This window comes from Varroa jacobsoni, unplaced genomic scaffold (assembly GCF_002532875.2).
Source record: "Varroa jacobsoni isolate VJ856 unplaced genomic scaffold, vjacob_1.0 scaffold_851, whole genome shotgun sequence".
In the NCBI taxonomy this organism is placed as follows: domain Eukaryota; kingdom Metazoa; phylum Arthropoda; class Arachnida; order Mesostigmata; family Varroidae; genus Varroa; species Varroa jacobsoni.
The window spans coordinates 1-24,124 of record NW_019213753.1 but is presented as its reverse complement, the minus strand read 5'-3'; the positions used below and the strand labels follow the sequence as shown (position 1 = coordinate 24,124).

The 24,124-nt window shown below is 44.3% G+C and overlaps 1 long non-coding RNA gene across 1 annotated transcript in view; it reads right to left on the bottom strand.

Moving 5' to 3' along the window:
• The window catches only part of LOC111264371 (uncharacterized), a 38,660-nt gene extending 15,322 nt beyond the window's left edge, over positions 1–23,338 (bottom strand). The window contains exons 1-2 of the long non-coding RNA XR_002682827.2: positions 23,089–23,338; positions 13,000–13,315 (exon numbers count right to left, since the gene is read on the bottom strand). This is a non-coding gene — a long non-coding RNA (uncharacterized LOC111264371). The remainder of the gene's footprint in view (positions 1–12,999; positions 13,316–23,088) is intronic.
• Between the last annotated feature and the right edge of the window lie 786 nt (positions 23,339–24,124).

Below are 24,124 nucleotides of genomic sequence, written 5' to 3'. Positions count from 1 at the left end.
CCTCTCTGGTTCGAAAACTGATGGAGTTTTTGTAGCTTTACGGCTACGTTATGCGCTTCAGAGCGGCTAGAGTAATAACACTAATCAGGATAAGCAAATGTAACTTGCATACCTTCACACAATGAGACAAACATCTTTTTCCATTGCCAAGCAAAGGTATCACCCAAGACGGGTTACGGGGCAGGCAGACAGAACGCAGGAAGGCAGGGTGGCGTTTTAAGCTCCTTAGTAAGACTATCGGCAGTGGGGAGCCTGGCACCTCCCTAAAATAAAGCTGGCACCACTCCCTATGATTACCACCATTTTCGCCTCCGCCACTGTCAGGACAGCGGGAGCTCCTGTCTGTTCATGTTAGTCTATGCGAGCTGTAACTGTAGAAGAAGAATACGGAACAACTGGTTCAGAATGTATGCACATAGTACTACGACGAGGGAAAAATGGATAAAGCAGTACAGACAAGCAGGGCAGCTGAAAGAAATACAGAAAAAGAGAGAGAATCGGTTTGAGACGCAAGCGTCTGCCACGTTTCCCTTAACATCTGCTAACGTCTTTCACTTCAACCCCTTATTAGCATTTTTCCTTTCACGAAAATGCCAGGATTGGAATCAAGGGCTTGCCTCTAGGTTCGTACCACCCATTTCAGTTGGTGCTCGGCTACCTGACGTGAAAAAAAAAGAGATGTCAGCAGTACAGATGACGATGCCCTAGTGGCCATGATTACGATTATATCACGATACAGTCACTGCTGAATTGATGCTGAGGTTTGTTTGCTGCTGGTATATCCAACCATCCCTAGGGTAAGTAGTAGTAGACGGTCATCAGTAAAGTGAAAAGTAAGACAAGAACATTGTGAAAGAGTCGTTCTCTAAGTAGTGTTCTATACGCGGATCAGGGTGCACCCGAAACCCAGATTATGTGAGCTCGTTGTTTTGTATGCCTACATTTGCTGGTCTGCGTAATGCTATTCGAGAATTGTTATATGCGCGTTTCAATTTCAATCGAAAAGAAGGCTGCGAAAGATGGGATCAGGAAATATGGTGAGCTTGAATGAATGACCATTAAAAACACTGCTAAAATATAGTACCAATGGTGCTTGAAGGAACTGAATATTCAGTTTGTTGTTGGCTAAATCAAAACTTTATTTTATCTTATAGGAGCAAGATACATTCAGCGATATGCTAAAGATCAAGTCTAGAATGAAAAAACCTAGATGAAGCTTAACCCTCGATAGAGTTGCGATAAATACCACTTATACCTTCTCTGCTGTCTTCCCACAAAGATCTCTACGCAGTTCCTTATTCCCATTTTCCCGCTGGTCCAATCCGATTCAAGACTGCGTTCCGAGCCCTAAACGTCTGACGTTGGTGGAGCTTACCCACGGTGGGGCTCATTTCTCAATGTCAGGAAAAAAAGATGGGTGTAGCCGACCCGACAAGACTTGGAGGGAGCGTGGAGTCGGAAGTGAAGTAACGAACAGTATTGCCCGGTAGTGGCCACTGAGCGACGGGCGAACCGGTCAACTAGCTACGGGTCACTCAAGGCACCGATGAGTGAACGAACGGGCTAGCGCTGAGCAGGTTAAAAGGATTTCCTTTGAGAAGCTCTAAAGAGTAACAAGAATAAAAAGTATAGTTACGAACTTATGTGAAAAAAGGAACAATCAAGTGGTATGCGACTCAACCTGAGCCAAACCCAATGGACCTTCGTAGTGTCTTTCAGTCGATTGGCTAAGACACGAGCCGATCTACATAAGCATCTCCGCAGTAGGCCCACAAGAACAGAAGCAGCAACAACAACAACAATGGCAACGCTAACGCTTCGACCTTTTAAGCAAAGGCAAAAAGCGATCAGTCACCAGCAGCTGAGCAGTATGGAAAACGAGTTGACGAAGCGAAAGCACCAAAGCTTTTCTTTCTCTTTTGCCTTTGCACACACACAAAACGCCTATAAAAGTAAAAGATCTGTAGTTCTCTCACTCGACTTTCAGCCGTCTTTTGGTACTTGAAGGTTTTGCGTTTTCCGCATCCTGTTTGCTTTTCTTCTATCTCTTTGCGTGGCTGACTCGTCGCTTATTTCTCACTGTGTCTTAGTGCAGTACACACAAGGCAAGCCGTACGGCGAGCTCGAACTGGAGAGCTGCAAAAGCTGAGAAACAGGCTGGTCCAATTGTACTCTCTTCACACGAACGCAACTGGCACACATGGACAGAGGGATAGAGTTAGCAGTTCTTTCTCAATGTCGTTCCTTGCTTGCTGCTTTCGTTTTCAGACAGTCTTCTTTATTCGGACTATTCCATCTTCTCTCACACATGTGACGGCGGAAGGGAACCGCAACGCAACCAAGCAACCACGTCCGCTCGGGCTGTTCGAATTCGTTTTCGAACGCTTTCCTCCTCTTTTCTGAGGTGTTCTTCTCCGTTTTCTAGTCATCTTCTCACATATCCCTGTTTTGCGATACTGATACTATTTCGTTTTTGGAGCTGAACGGCTTCTGATGCCTGGGGCAATGGCTGTGGCAGAACCGCCCGTGTCGCCTAGATACCCAGACGCCCTCATCGCTACCTCCCTTGTGGATTGTGGTTGCGGATGGCGAATAGCCTTTTGCCTAGTTGGACAGCAGAAGTAAGAACGGAGTTGCGAGAGTGGGGACGTCGGAGAAAAGAAAGCTCAAGGAGAACAAAGGCAAAAGACGAAGAGATCTGGATAAGGGAGCGCTAGGGCGGAAGCCTTTTGGAATGCTGGAAGAACTTTGGCGATTTTGTCTGTCGAATCAAGCTCGATGGCCACTCTGCATGGCTCTGGCCACCTACAGCGGTTTGACTTTCTTCACAATCTTCCGTTGGAACCTATTCTGCAAACGCAAAATCGTTACTGCCTTTAGCTCGTCTTACGATCTCTAAAAGCCTTGGAAGGATGTTGGGAAGGTAGAAGAAGTAGAATATGTGCAGAAAGCGATAGACAAAGCAGCAAATCTTTCAGTCAGCAGATCTTTCAGCAGAAGCAGTGACCGACACTCAGCCGAAGTCAGTAGAAGGGTAGCCAAATTTAACCAGTCGAGAGATAAATATAAAGGCAGCAAGCAAAAGAGTGACAGAGAAAAAGCGTACCTTCCCGCACAAGCTGGGTAGGCCACGCTCTATGCTATTCAGGAGTATTCTGATACTCCTTGGTGCTTAGACAGGGCTTTCACGGAACCATCGCCGCACTGGAGACTAACCGGACGGACGGGAATTGTCAGCAAGGTGACTGCCAGCCAAAAAATTCAGATCGTTTTCCAATCTACCGAAATGTCCAAATGCGCTGGCCGAGTGGAATGCTCGTTTTAACCAGAATAGCCCCCACCTGTCCAAATACACTTGACCTAGCTAAATTCACAAAGAAACAGACCTGGACTCAAGCACTTTGAACCTTTTAACCGAGTTGGGTTAACCCCAGAATCAAATGACGTAAGCAACCCTAATTTTGTATTAAGGCAAAGGACAGCGAAGGAAGCAGGAGGGACGAAAGGCCACTATAACTGAACAAAACCTTCACGGCGGTCGTTTGGCCGGAACGATGGCAGCCCCTCCACTCAGACAGTTGTTTCCATTTTAAATTGCTTGCACTTCAGGTGTGCGTAATGATCAGTGGTCAGTCAAGAGTCATCGAGAGACGAATGCAGTGGGCGAGATGACGCTAAAAGGGGAACAACGGCAGTGAGAGGCTGAATGGGGTGACCACAGTAAGGATGTGACAGATTTAGGAATCCCAGTAACAAACCAAGCGAGGACCATTGCAAAACTTAGCCCGGTAGATTCGATTTTTCCTTCTAAGCCAATTTCACAGACAGGGTAAATTGAAACGTGGACGTCCAGGTTCATTTTACTTATAATTAAGAACATGTATATAGGGTATAGAATACGAAAATCTATTGGCAACCTTGCCACTGTTCTCCGTACTGAGTCGTTGTTGTTCCGGCTTGTCCTCGTAGAATTCAAAAATTACAAGATTCAGTTAAAGGAATTTGTCAGCAATGATACTTTTTCGCTTCCTCCAAGTAACCTTATCACAAACGATTGCGTGAATTTAGAATATTTGTTCCTGTTCCCACAATCACTTTTGAAAAGATGTAGAGTTCGTGAGGTGTACAAATGGCGTCAGCAGCAGTAGCAACGTTCATCAACCTCGTTCAAAGTTGACGCCTCATGAGCTGGTAGAAATTTTCAACAAACGAGGTTGAGCAAGTGATATGCCATCGCTTTCTCACCCAGAGCGAAAACCAAAACAGCAAACTTCGTTTCGATTCTTTGCGCCGTTACATTCGAGACTTGAACCTCATCAACCAAGTACTGTGATCTCGAGGGGCCAAACGTAGGATATGGAAGAGCAAGAGAATGGAATGAGAAAAAGAACGTAAATACAGTTGATAGCAACTTACTATTTCATTCAAATTCAATAGGTGCTTCACCGCCACTGTTGCTATCAGCATCACTGTTAGCCTAACGGTGAAAAACACCACCAGCAATGGTGTTCTTCGCCATGAGGCTAATATAGCAGTCTTCAAATCTTCAAATCTGCACGGCTAGGTTTATGCTACTTTTGTATAAACACAAACTGAGTAAGGCTGTCGACCCGGTAGCAGACAGCGAACCTTCTATCGCCCGTACAGACTGCTGAGTGGCTGATTCAAGATTAAAGTTTAGTCTGTGTGCGATGTGGTCCAGGAGGCTTGCCTTTTGACACCCCTGTTTTCTTGTAGTCAACCCATCCAACCCGTCTTGCTCAACCCCAGTCTCGCGTCGGATTCCCGCTAGCTGGCGCTCATCGTGCTTGGGATACAGGAACATCTGGAGTTCTTTGCTCTACTATGGCATGGGTAATGGCATACACGAAGGAACATAGCAAAATGTGATTCCTGCGTCCGCTGTTACAATCAGGCTGGGACGCTGAGTTAAATGTGAATAGCATTTCGGGGGTGCGAAGTCACGTGAAGCAAAGTGAGACGATTGATGCGGAAAACACGCTGAAACGAGGAGGCACTTTAGTTCAGATCGGCTGAGCGTCGGCCGATAAACAGTTTACTTGGTAATGGAGCTTCGCCAGAAAGCATCAAGCATGTGCATAGTAAATCTCGTCTCGCACCGCATTCCCTCTGGAGCGTCGGTCTACGATAGAAGGAGCGGAAGCGCGCGCTAAAGGGATAAAGGCTGAGAGGGTACAGTGCAAGAGTGAGAAATAGCGAAACACCGTAATCAACGGGCGACGTCAGTGCTATAATGCTAAATTGCACCCTACAGTAAAGCCTATAGTATGCATTATACAATGCATCTATGTTTGTTTGTGATTACCTTAATGTTTCCAGCCGAACGTCCACAGATGGTCTAGTGGTAACGCATTGAAACTCAGATACACGTGACGACCTGGGCGTAGACACACGTTATTCAGTGCTAGAAGCCAGCCGCTTTGAGCGATCTTTAGTGCCAATGCTGGGCGTAAAAATCAACACCTTCGTTTTTTTAACTTGAACTTTACGTTCTTGACAGCCAGTTCAGGTATATTGTATGGACGAATGCAATATATGTGCTATTAGATATAGTGCTGATACCAACTAGACCGTGCAGTTTCCAACACAGTTACACATCTTTGAAGAGTACTACACTCAGGCGTAGATCAATTATTCGATAATTCGCAAACAATTTTCAATAACAATATTAAGCACCTCTATCCTAAAATTCAACGAATCTAAATGGCTCCTTGACATCAACAGTTTAATAACATCGGAGAAATCTGAACTCAGGGAGGTGTTACCCCACGCTTTCTGATTAACATAGTCATGTGACTCGTAAAATACATCTCATTACATACAAATAATTATCTCCGTTAACAATGTATTATATTCTAGACTCTGCTAAAAATGAGGTGAATATCAGCGTTGATTTGCACCAGCTACGCGTTTACAAGTGTATCTGAATTAGGATTTCCTAACGTTACGGCCTCTGTTTCAGGCAGATGGGCTGTAGTTACTATTATAAGTAATCAGCATATTCTTGGACACTCTAGAAAGTCAATAACATCGAAAGAGCAACGGTACACAACGAAAAACTCGTACTGTTTATCTATAACCTATCTAGGAACAACAGAAGATACCTGACGCCTCGATGTACACACTTCTATATACCCGACGAGGGCTGAATGCGTCTTCACAATGTCTGTTCATGCGCGTACGAGCACGAAAACTTGCAACGTGCTGAAAGACTATTACTGCATGGAGGAAACCTAATTAGGACTCTGTTTCGTCGGTGCATTAAAGGAAGGCAAACAACGATACAGACAATGTTCAATTCTTTATGCTTGAACCGTTTCTCTAGTAGCAAAAGCCCTAACGCGAGAAGATCGTGTATTCGTACGAACGTGCAGTGGCAGGTGGATGCGTTCACGCATACCATGAGCCCACCAGACACTACAGCCAGCGTGATGCTGCGTGCTCACAATAGCTAGCAATGATAATGTCTAGGCAGAGTACAGTGCAGCTCCTGCTGAATCCGAAGACGTCTACTTTTAGAGACAACACTACTGGCAATAGAGAAAATATATCGGGCTCACAACTGACTGTGAAGGGTCAGTTGAAGTTTTATTTATTTATTTTAAATAGTTGTCATTTAATGGGACTAGAGCCGGGACGATTATCACAAGCTGATTTATTTTGCAAGTAGTACCTACGGAATTTAGTGTGCAGCCTACACGAATAAACGGCAAAATAGCGATGTGGCCTGCTCGATCGAGTACTCTAATATCATTCAATTTATATTATTCGCAGAACCCACAGGACTGCATGCCAAATATTTCCTCGGCATGGCCTTTAATGGATACTAATTAACAAGTATGAGCTACCAGATGTTATAATTCAATATAAAAATTTTTCTTCCTTTAATGCCAAAGTAAGGGGAATATGGCCTTCCGATCGAATTTTGACACCGAGTGGCTGCACTCCTGATTCGACGAGTAACTAGGCAGAACAAAGAAACACACCACAACCTAAAATGCCCTTTTTTAAAGTACCCCACTTAGTAAAAAACTATTTAAAAGCCCGCGCCTTCCGCTTTAGTGGTATTCCTGATTGCCATCTTTTTAAGCACCTATAGCTTCTAATGACACGCTTTGTCTGTCGTTTTTGGTTATTGATTATTTTCCAATTTCTACTGCACTTTTGCTCACTGTACGGACATATCTAAACGTCTGTCTTTTCCTGAACACCACTATTACATTCAATGTTTGAAGAGGCTACCGTGCACCCCACTTTATGTCTTGTTCAACGCACGCCCTAGCAGTAGGTAGTAGACAGTAGGGTACCTATATTTATATTCGAAGAACATTTGCTTTGGATGATACACTGGTCTGAAGCAAGCCATTGAAATAATTACATTGGCTCTTTTTCCATGTTAGTGGGTTAGCAGATTCGAACTAAATTTTCAAAGAAAATACACATGATTTCCGTTTGACCTCTGACTAGAGCTTCCTTCGCAGGCAACAATAATAGTATCTCCTGATGAATTATTACTTTGACGAAATATCCAGCAAATACATAGGGATTAATTTTTACAGCCAGAAAGAGAAAACTGTTATAAAAAGAACGAAGAGTGCACCGTTCTTGATCTGCTCTCAAATATAATCCTCCGTTTTTGCATTAAAGTCATGCAATTCTGTCGCTTAATGACAAAGTTAGCTATCTCATACGTTTTGAGAATTACACGACATGACTAAGGACTTCGCTTGCGTTACTAGTTCTAAATGGACGGAAATAAGTAAAAACAAAAAAAGAAAAATTGCCCTGTGGTTTTTCTTCGTGTTCCGCAATGAACAATTATCAGCCCCCTTTCCGTACGTTCGCAAAACCACAAGCTCTGTTACTTCGGACTTAGTGCACGTCATCACTCAAATAATACACATCTGATAGGGCGCTTCAGGGCGAGAGTTCAGTAAAGGCAGCGGTGGTAATTCGAGAGTATGAGAAATAACAAAAATGAGATGCTAAATCCGCTCGACAAAGCAAGCGAACATGGAACATTTCGTTCAAAGATTGTCCTTGCCGACGTATATCGCGATCCTTTCTGTTACCCCTCGGGCATCTCCATTAAGATCATCCATCTCCGGATTCTCTTCACAGCTTGTCTGCTGCATTACCCAGTGTGGGACAATGCAGCGATGTGACCCAATCCCCCCCCATATCTTCACGAACGCAAACACACATATTTTACATTACTCAGTGTTCCACCTTCGATGACGCGAAGATAAGTAGCAGTAGCACGATTTGGGCGGCGCACCCATGGAGAAAAATAAAGAGAGATTAGCGATAGAAAATGGCAGAGAGAGAGAAGAGAGAGAGAGAGACCGTGGGTGGGCTCGGATGGCTGTTAGGGAAACCCGCGTGGCTGATATCCTGATGACGATGTCGACAAATAGGTATGGCAAGCAGAATCAAGTAGCCCGCCCAACAAAACTTGATATACGAAACATGGCAAAACTGCTGTCGTCGCAAAATTTACGAAGGACTTACAAAGATCCCCTAAGTCTCTGCTGAGCTATTAGGGCCAACACAAATTTCTTTTTTAGGTAATATCGGTCATATTGGCTACTGAAGAACCATACCTTCGTTGTGAGTATGCGTAAACGAATTTTCGAGCATAAGGAGTACTAGACAAGGAGAGACACTTTTGGTGCTTCTAATGATGTGTACCCTGTCTTCGTCCCTGCGTATATATTAGCAGTTTATCTATACCAAAATTTAGTTGCGAAAGGGCGGTTTAGGTAAATACCACCTAGCTAAACCATAGGTAACATCACATGCCGTTCCGCATTTCCGACTGGGTGCATATCATTTCTTCCAATCCTTTTGCTCTGAGCGATTCTAGCTAATCGTTCAGCAGAGTCTTTCAACAGAGATATTCTTGTCGAATGCGTTCCATCACCAGTTGCCGGCACTGCGGAATGGGTATTGGGTTGGAAGAAGCGTGTTTTGTCTCAACCGTTATAGTCGAACTTACTCTCCCGAAGTCCTTTCCGCCCCTACGACTATGTCCGGAAGCACACACCGACAAGTTCTATTTTTGTCTGCAGGCCGGGAACCCAAGAAGGACGAGTTAAGCGTACCCACTTCTAACAATTTCATGCTCATTAAACTTCTTAATTAAACATCTGCCCGCTTTGCCCACCGACTGCACTGAAACGCAGCAGCTTCGTCATGCGGCCCGCTTCCTACCGCTATTCGGGCCGATCGAGGCGAGAGAAGCTCAAGGGTTCGGTGGCAGCAGTGCCAATGCTAGATCTAACGCTTTTTACTGTAAGCGGTAAAGACGGGATAGAGGCGAGCAGATAGCGAAAGGACAGCGATAGAGAGAAGGTAGCTGACGCTTGACTCAGCTTGTAGGAGCAGCCGATTGCAACGGCCTGAACCATTGGTGCTGGGTGGACCTTAAATGCCTCCTAGGGGTCAGCCACCCGCATTGCGATCAACACCATTGTCATCGCCCCCGTGGGCATCCTATATTTAGTTGTTCCTTAGGACGGTTCTCCTGCGCCCGCTCGTTGACGAAGTCAAGAAGAGAATAACCCACCGAGAAGAAGCAACCTTCGGTTAACTTGACTTCTTCTCCCTGCCGTCAGTGACTCTATCGAAGACAAGCCACGTGCGGGGCTCGTCGGAAACTGGTAGTAGATCGAGATAGCAAAGGAAATCTGGGTGGGAGTGAAGTAGCTTCTGTTTATGACTGCTGTTACCGCCGCCGCCGCAAGAGTAACCTAGGACTGTCGACAACGAAGTCTATGAGAGTGAATACGTGGCCTGGATGACCAAAGAACTACTTGACTTAGCGAAGTAGTGCAGACGCTACGAACGGGAAGGGAAGCGTAACGGGAGCACGAAGCATCACACGAAGGGTTAACTCTTTGACACCGCCTCCATCGTCGACGGATCCTCAAGTGTCCTGTCTTGCCGCGTTTTCGCGTTTTCCCGTAGGATCCCTGGTCCGTCGCTTCCCTGTTTCTACGACACTTCCCTGACAGTCAACTTTAATATGAACGCTGGCTCTCCGTTTCCAGCGTTTCTTCTATCCTTCATCCTCTTGCTATTTCACCAAGCGAATAGCTGCGCAGACCATAGTAATAGTAAGAGCCTAATATAGTAGGAATGGAGAAGTATGTCAGGATCTGTCAGCCACTGTCCAGGACAAGCTCCGACAAAAGATCCAAGACTGTCGTTCGAAGTGCAGTGGCACTAGTTTCCCTGACGTGAAGGCACGATCGGTGAAGTCTAAGTTTCCGCCTTGTCTTGCTTCTATGTTATCCTTCTTCTTTCGCCCTCTCTTATGCGTCTCTCTTCGCTCGCGTCCTCCATTTCCTCTGAGGCGACGCGAGGGGTGCAGGAGGCTTGCCGGGTGGTCCCAAGGGTTATTATTTTCTTTGTCGTCATTATTCTTTCTTAAGATGGGAGGGGAACGTGGATCGAAATAGGGTATAACTCGCGAAAGGGGGGGGATCTGAGATGTTGTCGTGATGGGAAAGAAGGGCGAAACAGGAATAAGCGTCTCTGGCGATTGAATCATAGGCGCCGGTCTTCTCTAACCCAGTAGCTTCTTGCTCATCCAGAGTTATCCCACAGACTATCTCGGCAGGAAAGAGAGAAGCCATGGATGCCTGCACTGTTTCCAGCTATTTTTTCCCGTAGTCTGCTTTCTTAGTCGTTAGCATGGCTGACTGCCATCCAGTTCCGCTGCTCCGGGACTACCTCTGGCCGAGCGTCTGCAGGGGGCCTACTGCTGCCTGGTGGCAGGCGTCGCTACGTCTTCGAAAAAACGCACTTTCCTCTGTATTACCATCATCATTAGCTATTATCAATGAGTCCCATGGAAGTCTACCTTTATCTGAGAGAGGTGCGTGCTGCGTGTCTGTGTGCGATGACTATGTGCTAGTTTGTTAGTCCGCATCCGCTACATTGGTCCAGATGAACTGTTTTAAATACCGCTGCGGATCTAGCTCCAAATTTCTTTGCCTCCTTCTTCGCAGTCTTCTCCATCTTAATTTGCCTATGTATGAGCCAGCCACCCAACACTAGCAGACGGGAATATAGCAGCAGCAGTGTATTACCAAGCATACGCCCAGAGTTGGTCGCAGCTGCAACGACAGTACGCTTGAGATACCCATCACGCACCAGCCGTTCGTAGCGTGAAGCACTGACGACGCGCCTAGACATCGCTGCCAGATGAGATCAAGTTTTCCTTTGCAAGTTAGCCCCCTGTTCGCGCAAACCTTGCCACTGCTGCTGCGGCCTGAACTGGGCAGGCAAGCGGGCAGGCTACTGACCAGGAGCCGTGCCAGACCCATTGAGAGAATATTCTGAACTCACATCATGCGACTGACGCGTCTCGCCGTTTTATCTTTTTTTTGACGTTCTCGTTGACTTCCGATAACCGAAGGTCGCCATTGCTGCGCGGCGGACGCGTTATTTCGGCAAATTTGTCAGTGGTAGAATTTGATATCGTTGTCCTGTTTAAAAATTCTGAATTTGTAATCACGCTTTCATTGTCGCGGTAATCGCTACTGCATTTGACTGTATGCGAATGCGTCATGTGGCATAGGAAGATTGCCAAACACGTAATTCTCTCTACGTTAGCTTTACCGACTAGCAATCTTTTACACACTGCAGTGAAATTCTACCATAGAAGTGCTTTAAGAATTGTACCTCAACGCAGCGCATGGTTTACGGCTGCAGTAGATATGGTTTGTGTCAAAATATATTTTTGCGTTGCGTTTGGTTATTTCCTTACCATTTCATTGAAAAATCTAGGTATGTAAAGTACGAATTTCGATTCTTTCTTTAGATAATCGAGTGAAACATTTTATACGAGTCCTTGCCTACACTTAGTCGTATTGTAAAGCAGTACGTTCGAGTTAATTAATACGCATGAGTGGCAATAGATAAAGTACCATCAAACTTTAGGGTCATTTTTCCTGAATGGAAAACAATGCAGTTTACTTTATTCTGCTTAACATCGTATTATTTCTGCCGGCTTCGTGTTTTTTACGCTCATCTTCCGTTAGACGGGTGTCTTGACGACGTTTATTTACCTCGGCAGCGACCTAAATGGCACGCCAAGAAAAAACAGTCAGATTTACCTCAATCCATAGGGTATTCGTTTATTACTGCTGCCACAAGGTGATCACCGGGCACTGCTGAAGGCGAATTTGCGTTTTAAATTGATCTTCGGTCTGCGCTCTTTAACGCTGCAGCCGTTCGTACTCGTGGCTTATTTTTTTCGTCTCTCCTCTATCTGTCTACCGCAACGTGAAAGAACCGAGCACGCTACATTTCGAAACGCTATAACAGAGACGGCTGCGATAGTGACGGAACAGAGTGGCGAATCTCTGCAATCGCATGACTGGTGCGGCTAAACAGAGAGCAGCTCTTCTTGTCGGATAAGCAAACAAGGACAGGTGAAAGCCGAAGTGACCAAACAGGCAATACTAAGTGCTCACAGTCGTCCACAAAAAAAAAACAGGCAAAATATAAAAAGAGATGGAGTAGAAACACAGCGAGAGAATGACTATCGACGAAAAAAAAGGGAGTGACAGTACAGGGAAGCTTCTTCTACTCAGCCAAAAAAGTCAGCCCTTTCCGGCCTGATTTTCTTATATTGTCCTAGCCAAGCCTCCATTTCCAATTTATCCTTCTCCGATTCCGCAATCTTTGCCAAAGAAAATCCGACTGGTGGATTCAGAAGATAGGGATGGAGAAGGCTTGACATGTGACGCTAAAATGGTCGTGGGTCTGCGGGCAAATTGAGCTCGCCCCTTATTCTGCCCCTCGATGGGTTTACGCATTCTCGTTCAGGGCAAAAATGAAGGCAGGATACCGCTAGTTGTTCTTTATGCCCATGTCTTTGCTACACAAAATTCATTCAAAGAGAAGAACCGAGGAAGGTACACGCGTAAGATCACATCGACAGAGACCTTCACCTAAAAGACTTACCTGTACGTTGATCAAGGAGCCCAGAGAACAGCAAAAAAACGGCAGACAGGAACTGGCGTTCGTCTTTATCTACTCATCGTAAAAGAAAGAACGAAAGAAACATGAAAGAGCCAAAATCGGACAAACGTTGCTGCTCTAGTGGAGGCTCTGTCCAGCGTCCCTATTTCGTGACCGCCAGTGAAGAGTACAACCAGAAAGAGGCTGCATACGCCAGAGTCACTTTGTCGTTCTGTGTCGTCCTGGTACACAACGAAAGCGAGCAGTGCTTAGAGATGCTGAAATGTGCTGAGATGGCCCACAACGCCCACGGACGCATCTGAAAAGCCGAGATCGAGGCAGCGATCAGGAGAGGAACGATGTTCATTTTTAACACCGTGTCGCTGTTACAGCGTTAAAAAGGAGAGAAGGAACTCGTGGGATCACTATAGCCAGTATTAGCGGATGCTGTCAGTGGTGGCACAAAGGAAATATAAAGCTGAAAGAGCACAACCTTTCGTTTAGGCGGCGGTGGTGGTGGTGGTATTCAACATACTAACAGTAACAGGCAACAGTAGTAAGATTAATACGGATCAAGCTAATCAGAGTTAAATATGAAAGAAATAGTTGAAGCTCAGGAAGCTTCATTACGGTCCTGTCTATAATAATCTATTAGACACAAGTCAATGGGAATCGCGGCATATATATTCTTGCAAAATACGTAATAGAACATTGAGGTAGTTTATTTATTATAGACATTCGGCTTTCGCAGCAATGTACCGCTAATTGCGACTGTCTAGAAGCTTAAGTCTACTACATTCTGTATTATTTTGCCTTAACTCAAAAACCGCATATATCTATTAAGGTATTATATTTTTATATAGCATTATATTATACTATTATATTTGTACGCACGTCTGAGCATTTTATCGTTTATCGTGCGCTGGTATGGAAAGTTTATTTCCCCAGCACGTCACTTTTCCCCCTCAAACCGAATCTTAAAGACTTCCTTAATATATATCGACTTAATGTATGATATTGTACAATGCGTGTCCCGACTACCTGAGCTTAGTTGGACACCGTTGTTCACTGATCAGTAGGGGGTGGAGCAGACACGCCATAGATGAGGATAATTAACAACAAAACCAACCGTTCTCTCTTAGTCTAAGCCTAAACAGCACACGCAGGACTATTTTGTGTTCCCAGTTTATGTGGGCGCCATGTACGATTTGCGACATGGCTGAGTTTATCGCTGAATTATTATTAATAGTCCGAGCTAATTGCAGCCCCGAAGGGCCGCCAATCTCCTTTGAACGCGGCATATGGAACCGGTAGTATAAGCTAAATCCTCTGATGCGGATTACTTCACACGCAGTGATAACATTGTCTATTGTTAATTTGGTCGGATATTGCTCTATAGGTATTATTTATATTACCGATGGCACTGTATTGTATATTGCTTTTTTCTTTGGTCCTAAGACAAGACGATGCTTGTTTCAGTAATTATTAAACGCATCGTCGACCACTTGGTCTAGTTGATGGCAATTTTGCTAGTGTTGCAGTGTACCAGTGCCCCTCAGCGGCCGTCACTTTGGCTACCAACATAAGCGTCAAACAATTGCCAAGTCTAAAATATTACAATGGATCATTGCTGTGACTATGCCTAGGTGTCCGAACGCCCGCTTGGAAACAAAATGTACAATATAACGCTAACCGTGTTAGGTTAGAAATAAAGCTATTTCTACTAACGATATACGAAACGTTTAGCGTTGCTTAGCTGGAATCACGCCTCGGGCACCTCAGTAGCACCAACGTATAGCACTGGTAATAGTTGCATTGCTACCTGTTGGTACCTGGTGAAACGCAAATTACCCCCAAAAACTTCATTGTAGGAGATGGAGCAAGATGAAGCAGAAGAGACGAAATCGAATGAAACTTCGTTTTCTATCGTGACCTGCTGTCACGCTGCTTCTTAAGCAATCGAGCTAGGCGAGACGTTTTCTCTTCGGCGTCACGTGGTCGTCATCTGTTCTTCAGCTATCGACAATGTTACGACTACCACCAGCATGGTCATGACCAGCAAATGAACTTTGATCTACCGCTGCGGCCATTCTCAGTTGTCATTGATATTATGACAACGCATGGATCATCGCTTACGGGCTGTCGTGCTTGCAACTGGCACAGGCGACAAAACTGAAAATGCGTCAATCAACAGCCACAGGGAAAAGGCACACGCACAGACACATACACACAGGTACCTATACATATTCACACCAGCAAAGGAAGTAATGTTACTAAAAATGTGCAGAATGTAGGTGATTTACATGTGTGCCACATCTCTGGTAGAAGCCAGGGAAAAAGTACTTGGTAGATTTTTGCTGCCGAATTTTCGGACGGTAATGCAACTAACTAGGACACACTGGCGTTGTGTATTCCTTTTTTTTTCGTTTTTTTTCTTTTTTTTTTTGAATGTACCAGTATTCAGCTTTAACCAAGGCGTTTTGTTTCCAATTTTAACTCGATTTGATAAGTGGTTTTATTATGCTGAGAGCTGCTCTGGGTGTAACGATTTGCAATCTCTGATCTCCGACAAAACGTAAATATAGTACATCTGCAAATGGAGACCTCTAGTTTTTCCCACAGTAACTCAGTTCTGCTTAAGGTTATTATTCCTGCTAGACATTGGTCTGCCAACTCTCCAGCTACGTAATGCGTACAAATCGTAAGTATAATTGATGCTGAACGTCAGGTTTGATTTTTATAATACATAACCCGAAAGCTCAGGAGACCCGATGAAAATGGGAACAGTTGCATCTGTCAACAACAATAATAACCATAACTGGCTCTCAATACATACATGATCTATGCGGTTGGTACGTTACACTTGCAAGCTGAGGTTAATTATACAGCAAGCATGATGTGCTACAGTCAGACATAAAATAAAAGATGCCGTAAATCACTTTCATCATGGCTGAGAGATAGTCTTTCGAATTACTGCCGTTATTTCTAATTACGCTAACAATTGTTGATGATGATAACGTATACACATCAACGGTTAAAGTTGCGACAGACCCCAAAACCCAATTCGCGATATTCAACGACGTGGCTCTGTAACCCGTAAGAAAGTTGGTCCATATAATTTACTCAGAACGAACATTTATAGGGGTATGGTATTTGTAATTAATTTTCATTAGCTTTTACTCAATTTTTGTTTGGACCACTTATTACCTCCAGGCCATCCGTGCTTTTTCGCACTCTCGCATCGTTTCACAAGCAACATCAACCCACGCATTTGTCATTTCTGTATAATACATTTTAATATGCGGATGGTACGCTGTTTACTTACAATAGGGTTTTTCAAATTTGTTCTGTAGTAACGTTACGAACTTGTGGAGCAGCTCAATCGAGCGTATAACTCACGGATGCTATTTGTGACTTGGAAAATATACACACGCAGCGTTATAGAATTAGAATACAGTAATTCTAAATTCAGGGTATCAGGGGTTAGATTCACAAAGAGATATTTGTTAAATGAACAATTCTAATACACGCCCCAGGTACCGTTGTAATCTTAGACAATATTGATTAATCGCCCCCATCGCTTTGCCCTAGACGTACGGCTTTCTCTCATTTGAAGGGAAACTATCGCATGGACTAATCGATTAACGTAAAACCTTGCTCTAGCATTGCTCCGATGTCCCACTATCCACATTCAATTTCGGCGGCTTTTTTTTAAAGAGTTTCGTCGTCTTACGGTTTCTCACACCGTTGTATATTGACACAATCGTAGTTACCTTTTTTCTTTGTCCTTTTCCAGTGTTTTGTTATGTCTATCATCGCCAACTACGATTGAATTGACGATTCGATGAATATGCCATCTTTATGCTTTCCCTTTCTTTTGCTCTCCTCGAGGTCACCGCCGCGACCAGCATCATCGCGCGGCAGTCGCCATCATTAGTGCTGCCACTGTGGGGTGTCGATTCATCGTGAACAGATGACCGTTCACTGTTACACGTCATCCATAACCTCTACTCTTCACTATTGATCTTCCCCCGTTTTCGGCGGCCCCCACTGGTTCACTCCAGTTTTCGGTCCGAATCGGCAGTCGCGGAAACAAGTTCGCTGCAAATCGCGTGCTCGTTATCTCTTCCTCTTCAATTTCGCTACTAGTAACAGGCAGGCTCAATTACGTGCGACACAGACTGACACTGACTCCCTCACCGTTACATTTCCCCTACTATCGCTGCCTCGGCTGCTGGTCGGTCGTATTGGTTCCATCCATAAAAGGTAGCCACTTGCATCCTACACCCCTCAGCAGCGAGACGCGAATAGGAAAGATGAGGCAGAGAAAAAGTGAAACTGACCTCTCAACGTCGACTGCCCCTCTATGCGACGTAGGCGGCGTCTTTCTCGGCACGTTTCTCCGTTAGTTGCTTGCTTCTCGTTGACCCCTGCAGAAGCGGTACGGTTTGCGACGAACGTGCCTGCAGCCTCGTGAATATTTTACTTTTTTTCATCCTTTTAGCTCTGTTTCAATGAAAAAAAAAGTCGCAAAAGTAGACCATTCCGGTAGGGTGAAGCAGAGTAGAAGAGAAAGGGTTGACGAAGACAGGTTGGGGACTGTCGGGATCCCATCTCGTCCGATTTCGTCTCTTCTATCCTATTCAATGATGCTTCAAGACAACCGGACAGTGAAACCCCGTAGCTCGCAAGGCTGTTCACCATGTCGCGGACTATTCTACAGTTCCTGACGAAACTCCTGCTGGTATCAGCGCCCCCTTGCCCTTCCTGAGAAATGTTTCTTGAACACCTTCACTGAGTCGGCGCCGTCCGGTCCATAGTTTGCCCCCGTTTCCCTCAAATGTCTCGCGTTCAGTTTGCATGTTGTTTGCTGGCCAGAAAAATAAGTTTCAGCAGCAAGTAGGAGATCGAATAGGACGAAGAGGAGGAAAAAGCGAGAGGCATAGTTGGCCTTTTTGTTTGGAAAAGATAGGCACGTATATGGTGGTGGGTGGACGGACACCCGACATCTTCCGACGAACGCCATCGCATTGCCTAACTCGCTGGCTCATCGGGAACCTATGAGTCAATAAGTTATTTTATCGACCAGAGGAAACGCACGATGGCGTCCACCGTCTTCTGCGCGTGAGTCTCCGTTCGACACAACGCACTCAACATCGTTGAATTTAAATGTCAGCGTCTGTTAACTTGATATGTGTACTTCTCTTGGGGGAATGTCACGGATATATTATATACAGTTAGCTAAACCTAAACATCCTGTGCGCTAGTTATAGTAATGGTGGGTCGAGCATGCTCTATACAAACTCATCTACGCGCTTTGAATTCATGTCTTTTTTTTTTAATCTGAACTCAATCTCACCATCACAGGTACTAATTCGAGTTTAAGTCCGTAGCCGTTATGGTCACGCAATTGTGGAACTATGGCAGTCCCATTGCCAGCGGCGCTGTTACGGAAAATAGGCAGGCTATTTGTCCTACCCAACCCAATGTCTAGAATTCGGACATATTTCGCGATCCTGCCCTTAGAACGATCCTGATGCCGCTGGCAAGTGCCTATGCCTGAGGCGATCTAAGGAAAAGTACACAATCGGATTACACTTTCAGATTGGACCTAGTAAGCCGAGCTTTGACTTTAGTGCAGTGTTGCAACTGCTGAAGTATATCAAGAGCATAGATTAGATCGGTTTCGGTTTCTATTTCTTGATGAAATCAGCCCTTTTATGCGAGTTGATTTATTGACAGAGCATCATTTCTAACTTTTGAGTTTGACATGGACCTGTGTGAATTACACATACGTCTTTGATTTGTGGTAAAATTACGACGAATTAGACAAGCACTCTCAACTAATGTTACCATCAATGAGTACCTGTGAGGTACGATGGCACAATGGTGTACATCTAGATCTCTTCCGTCACCGGTCGGGCATAAAATCCTCTTGCTGGAAACAGATAATTTAGCTTTGTGTCATAAAGAAATCTACTATGGAAGAATAAAATAAGCAGTATAGAAATATAATTTCGTATAACTATCCTATTTTGTAAGTAATAGAAGATCTGTACCAGCGAATTGTCAGTGCTTAATCGTCCTTGTTGCAAACAAGGTAAAAAGGATATTGCATCGAATTCCGTCTCGATTTGGTAGCTATAGCTGGTGGTGCTGCTGGTGGCGTCGTGTTATACCGTGTTGAAGTTACACGTCACTTATGCTGCCGACGTATTTAGCGTCTCATGGACAAAGTGAATCCAAAAACAATGGGAAATCAACCACTGTTTAGTGTGTGTACACTAGGCAACTTATTGCGTTCTACAGGTCTGAAACGTAAAGCTTTATAGTTGTTTTTTCTCTGGTTAGTTGTCTTTTCCTTCTCTAAGCTTCCATGTGCTTAAAGGTCTCTTCATTTACAAGCAAAAAGGCACTAGTACTTCAAAAGCAACTCGTACAAACAATCACTTGCTGATCGATAAATAAACAGGTAACCCATTTGCTGTTAAATAAATAAAAGTTTACAAAAAGCAATTGCTTGATGATTAACAAAAATGACCAGAAACTGCGCGTGGGCACGCAACATAGACAGGATAGGGCAACGGCGTTTCTCGTTCAGGATTTGACTAGCTTTTTTACGATAATCAATGTTTCAATTATAAAATACTAGTTAATAAAGTTATCCACCATTTTTGTTGTGTATGTGAAAAAGACAGCTCACCACAACAGGAAAACATCGAATGAACCGATTATACGCACAGTCGTCGATTGGCGATTCTTATAACTATAATTTTGAATAAGCAGTAGCAAAAAAAATTCTATATATATATAAGCCATTAGCCAGAATGGCTCTAGCTTTCATGATGATAAGAGAAGTAGTGATTTATATTATTCAAAATTGTGATCTTTTCCTTGTATCTTTTCGCAGCTCTCGCTTGCCATTCGCCCGTTTATGGTCTGAAAGCAGTGGCACTCATTAAGTCAAATTATGTTACAACAAGTTGCGTTTATAGGCTGGCGCTGACTCCCTTACAACTATATTGGGGATAGCAGAGAAGATGGCTCCTTCGCTGGTCGGTCGCCGGTGGGGAATGGACAAGATTACGAAATGCCTGATTCTACTAGCAGAGGCAGCCCACCGCCTTCGTCTCCGCAACAAATGATACTGCATTTTCAGAATGATCGAAATAATGAACAGCAGTAGGGACAGTGCGTCTATAAGAACTGAACGCAATGCACCGCAATCTACGGTAGGTGAACAGGATGATGATTTCCTCTTCCACCCCGTTCATCCAACTCTCCCCTTATTACCGTCACAAAGGACCAGTGAACTGGACCCTTGCAACAGGGACGCCCTAAACCCTTACAGCAGAACCTGCAGTATCGGCCGTGTATAGTGGCGCCTCTGGCACAATCGTTTCGCGACGGAACAGTAGGCTATGACGTTGACGACGAAAAGAAAAGCGAGATAAAGACGCAAAAGCAGTGGCTCATCGTTCCCCTTGGGCTTGTTGTCAATACCTGTCCGGCGGCGCCGTTTTGGCTTGAGCCCCCGTGCCCTCTCCCGATGCCCCCTGCTCCATCGTTCTTCGTCTGCTCGTTCTGCTGCTGACGACGCCAGCTTCTTGGTCTTTCGTTATTACTACGCGCCTGTTCGTGGTAACTTGAAAGGCCAACGTGACTATCATCGTCGATGGATGACGATGGCATTGAAAGGTCAAAAGGCGCGACAGCGTCATTGCTGCTGCTAGTAAGCGTTCGGTTCGATACCTTCTTTTTTTTTACAGCTGACTGCAATTTCAGCGGCTGGTGCCGTCTTTTTAGTTCCGCCGATCGTTTAGTCAATCGCTGGCTGATCCTGCGTTGCTGTCCGGAAAGCTTTTCCTAGGGCAGCGGCCTCGGCTCTATTCGGCTACGTATAACGGCGGTGGTCGATTATGCTAACGTTAATTGATGCGTTTGACACTTACAAGTCTTACACGTGTAGAAGCACAAACAAGCACAGATTCAAGAACACGAGTTTACCCGGCACTTACAACCATCGATCCCAGCGCTAAGGGTGATAATGGTAACTAACCAGACTTGCAAGTGCACGGCGTTGGGGGGAGGGGGTGAAGGTAGCATATGACATGAACGCGGTGCTGGCTGCTGCTATCATCGCTACTACGTTAACTGCTATTGGAAATGCACACTCATTGAGTAAAAGCGTGATAGCATTTCGTCAGGGTTTCTTTTTTGTATTTTTACGAGCGTTAACATTTGACACTATGATGTACATATGCTTGCTTTAATGACGACTGAGTGCACGGACCGCCTGGACACCTAAATTTTGGATTCCTGACTAAATCGTGAACGTTAACGCTGAACGTGGGACAACTGACACAATGAATGAAAGACACAATTCATATGGTACCGCTTAGACATAATTATATCAGTACTATCTCTTAGCTGTAGGGCCAGGAGCACGTAACAATGCCGACCAAGAGCAGCACTCAACAACAGCAGAAAAAATGCCTGCAGAAAACATAAGGGGGAATTTTATGGGGTTCAAAGGATAGGGGCATTATTAAACCATCTTTGCCGTGCTTATGTGTAGCTTCGACATGAAGAGGATCTGGCATTTCGCGTGTACATGTAGCTGTGTGACAATGCACACCATACATTGGTTATCAGACTGAACCTAAAAAGGCAAGCATTGTAATGTACGGTACAAAGCACGAGATTTAAGAGCTACAGTCAGAGACCAACGTCCTATTAAACCAGAAGGTAGCTTATTATTTGAAATAAGTGCATCGTATTTAACTATATAAATATGACGCTTTGCAAACCCGAGCGGAGATACTTTTCCTCTGGCGCCAGGAGACAGCCGTTAACAATGGTGCCGAACGTGAAAATTAAGATATCTATGTTAAATCGATCTTCAGAAATCCAAACTTTTTAGTAGGTTTGAAATGCCCTTTTTTTTTAATGCAAGGCCGCACTTTTTTTTGCCTTGCTTTCGACAAGCGCGGCTACGTTGATCGTATTTTGTTAGGCAAACGGTGCACGCAAAGTTATTGACAAACGCTCAGTCTGTTGCTGCTTTGAACGGGAGGCGCGATAATATAACGACCCTTCTTTCGTTCTTTTTTTTCTTCATCCCACTCCGTGTTATGGTTTTTTTCAGTGAATAGTTTCTCGCGTTTGTTCGTTGTGTGTATTATGAAAAGAAGTTGCAAAGATGGACTAGCTATATTTCGTAAGCAGCCTACTAGAAAGGTCAGATAAAAATTAAATGATGCGTGTCTATCGAAAAACTGAAGCTCAACCCTGTGACATAGCTGCCAGGTGTTCTTGTCTCAATCTCTTGAATCAAAGGGCCATGACGTTCAGTTTTGACTCCCTTATATTGCCACTTCTTTTCTACCAGTAGCGCTAACAATGGCTCCTTTCGGGGCTCTTCGATCTTTATCTTCCATACGAGAGAAACCCTCCGATGCCACCACCATCTTAACCTTAATCAACGAAAACAACACTAGCGGTTAATAATACAGTTGAATCCGTGTCCGCATTGCATTGCAGCAGTTACCTCTCTGTCTAGTTCTCTTGCATCGGTCGACTCTACGACCTACTGCTTGGGTACACCCTCATAGGACACTGGCATCCCTTATTTGTCATTACAATTGAAACGTTGAAAATATTTCCATTTATATATATATATATTCCGTTCCCTTTGAAAATGTCCTATACTTGACACATGTTACATAAAAAATTGTTTTATTCCGAATAATTTCATATGGGATTCGCGGTAATGACATCAGCGATCCAGAAAATCACGCGGTTACTATACAACACGTATAATACTAGTATAATGATTACGTACAGTATGACGTAAAATCTATCTGTCCTCGAATCAATTATATACGTCGATCAACGTACAGCAGCTGTATTTGATGCAATACTCAAACAGGTTGCTGATTAACGGTGTGTCATAGATGACTTAAGATTGCTCTGGTTCTTATGGTATAATTTGGCAAGTTTACCTTTGCGGATGAGGTTAATCTGTTTTCAGCCGCAGATCTAGGTAAGCGAACTATTTTGGAAGGTTATTAACTAACAGATATCACTTACTTTTCAATGTCTGCATCATTGTTTTTGAAGCAGCCATTATATTGACGATATCTTTAGATAATCGTGGCATTTTTTTTTTCTTTTTCCGTGCCTACTAGAGCTAAACGATGCGTCATAGGGTCTTGAACGGCAGCACTACATTTGTACGTGCTGGCAAAGGCAACGCCGAGCGTCGACTAGTGTCCCTGATCGAAATTCACAGCTGGGATCATTTCTCGCACATACACTTTCTCCTATTATACTTAATCAGGATGCGTAAATGACGGCTTCTCGTGGCGTATAGTAGCATAGTGGTGCTTTAAATACAACTTTCTCTATCCGCACAACCAGCAGAATCGTTTTAATGGCATAAATAAAAAAAAAAATCAGTAATGGAGGCAGATCTGTGGTCATGTAGCAGCAGTCTCAATCCCACAGTAGGGCCTTTTTGATTGGCGCCGGCGTTATCGCTCAAGGCGTATTCGCTCTATAAATGTCGGACGAGTCATGGCTCGACCGTTGTCTGCCTGTTGCCGATTTACATACAATGGCCCTGATAACAAGCCGAACCCACGGATATATCTGGGTTTACTCGTTGTCTCCTTCACTAGGAGTCGCTTAACATCACATGATACTAAACCGTGAAAGAATTACCCATACAGATCCAGGCAAAATAAGAACGAATAAACAAAATACTTTCCGAAATATATCGTACTTATCCGGGCCTATAAAATGGGCGTCTATGGTTTTGGCAAACAAATATTTACTGCTCCTATCCTATAACAATTAGAAATTCGCTAGAAAAAAGTTCGAGATTGGCTGAAGCGCGATTCATTCAACTTCCTTATATAACTCCTGCAATATAACTTACTGAAGGAACAAACTTCTTGGAATACATAAGTATTTGAACTGGATTGAGGTGGACGAGAGCTTTGTCAGCTATGTTTTTAGAGCTCACAACTCCTTATTCTCTATGGAAGAATACCTCATGGACTTTAGTTCTACCCGCAGCGGCAACAGTGGCATGGCTCAGCGCGATGCTATGTAGATTTTCATT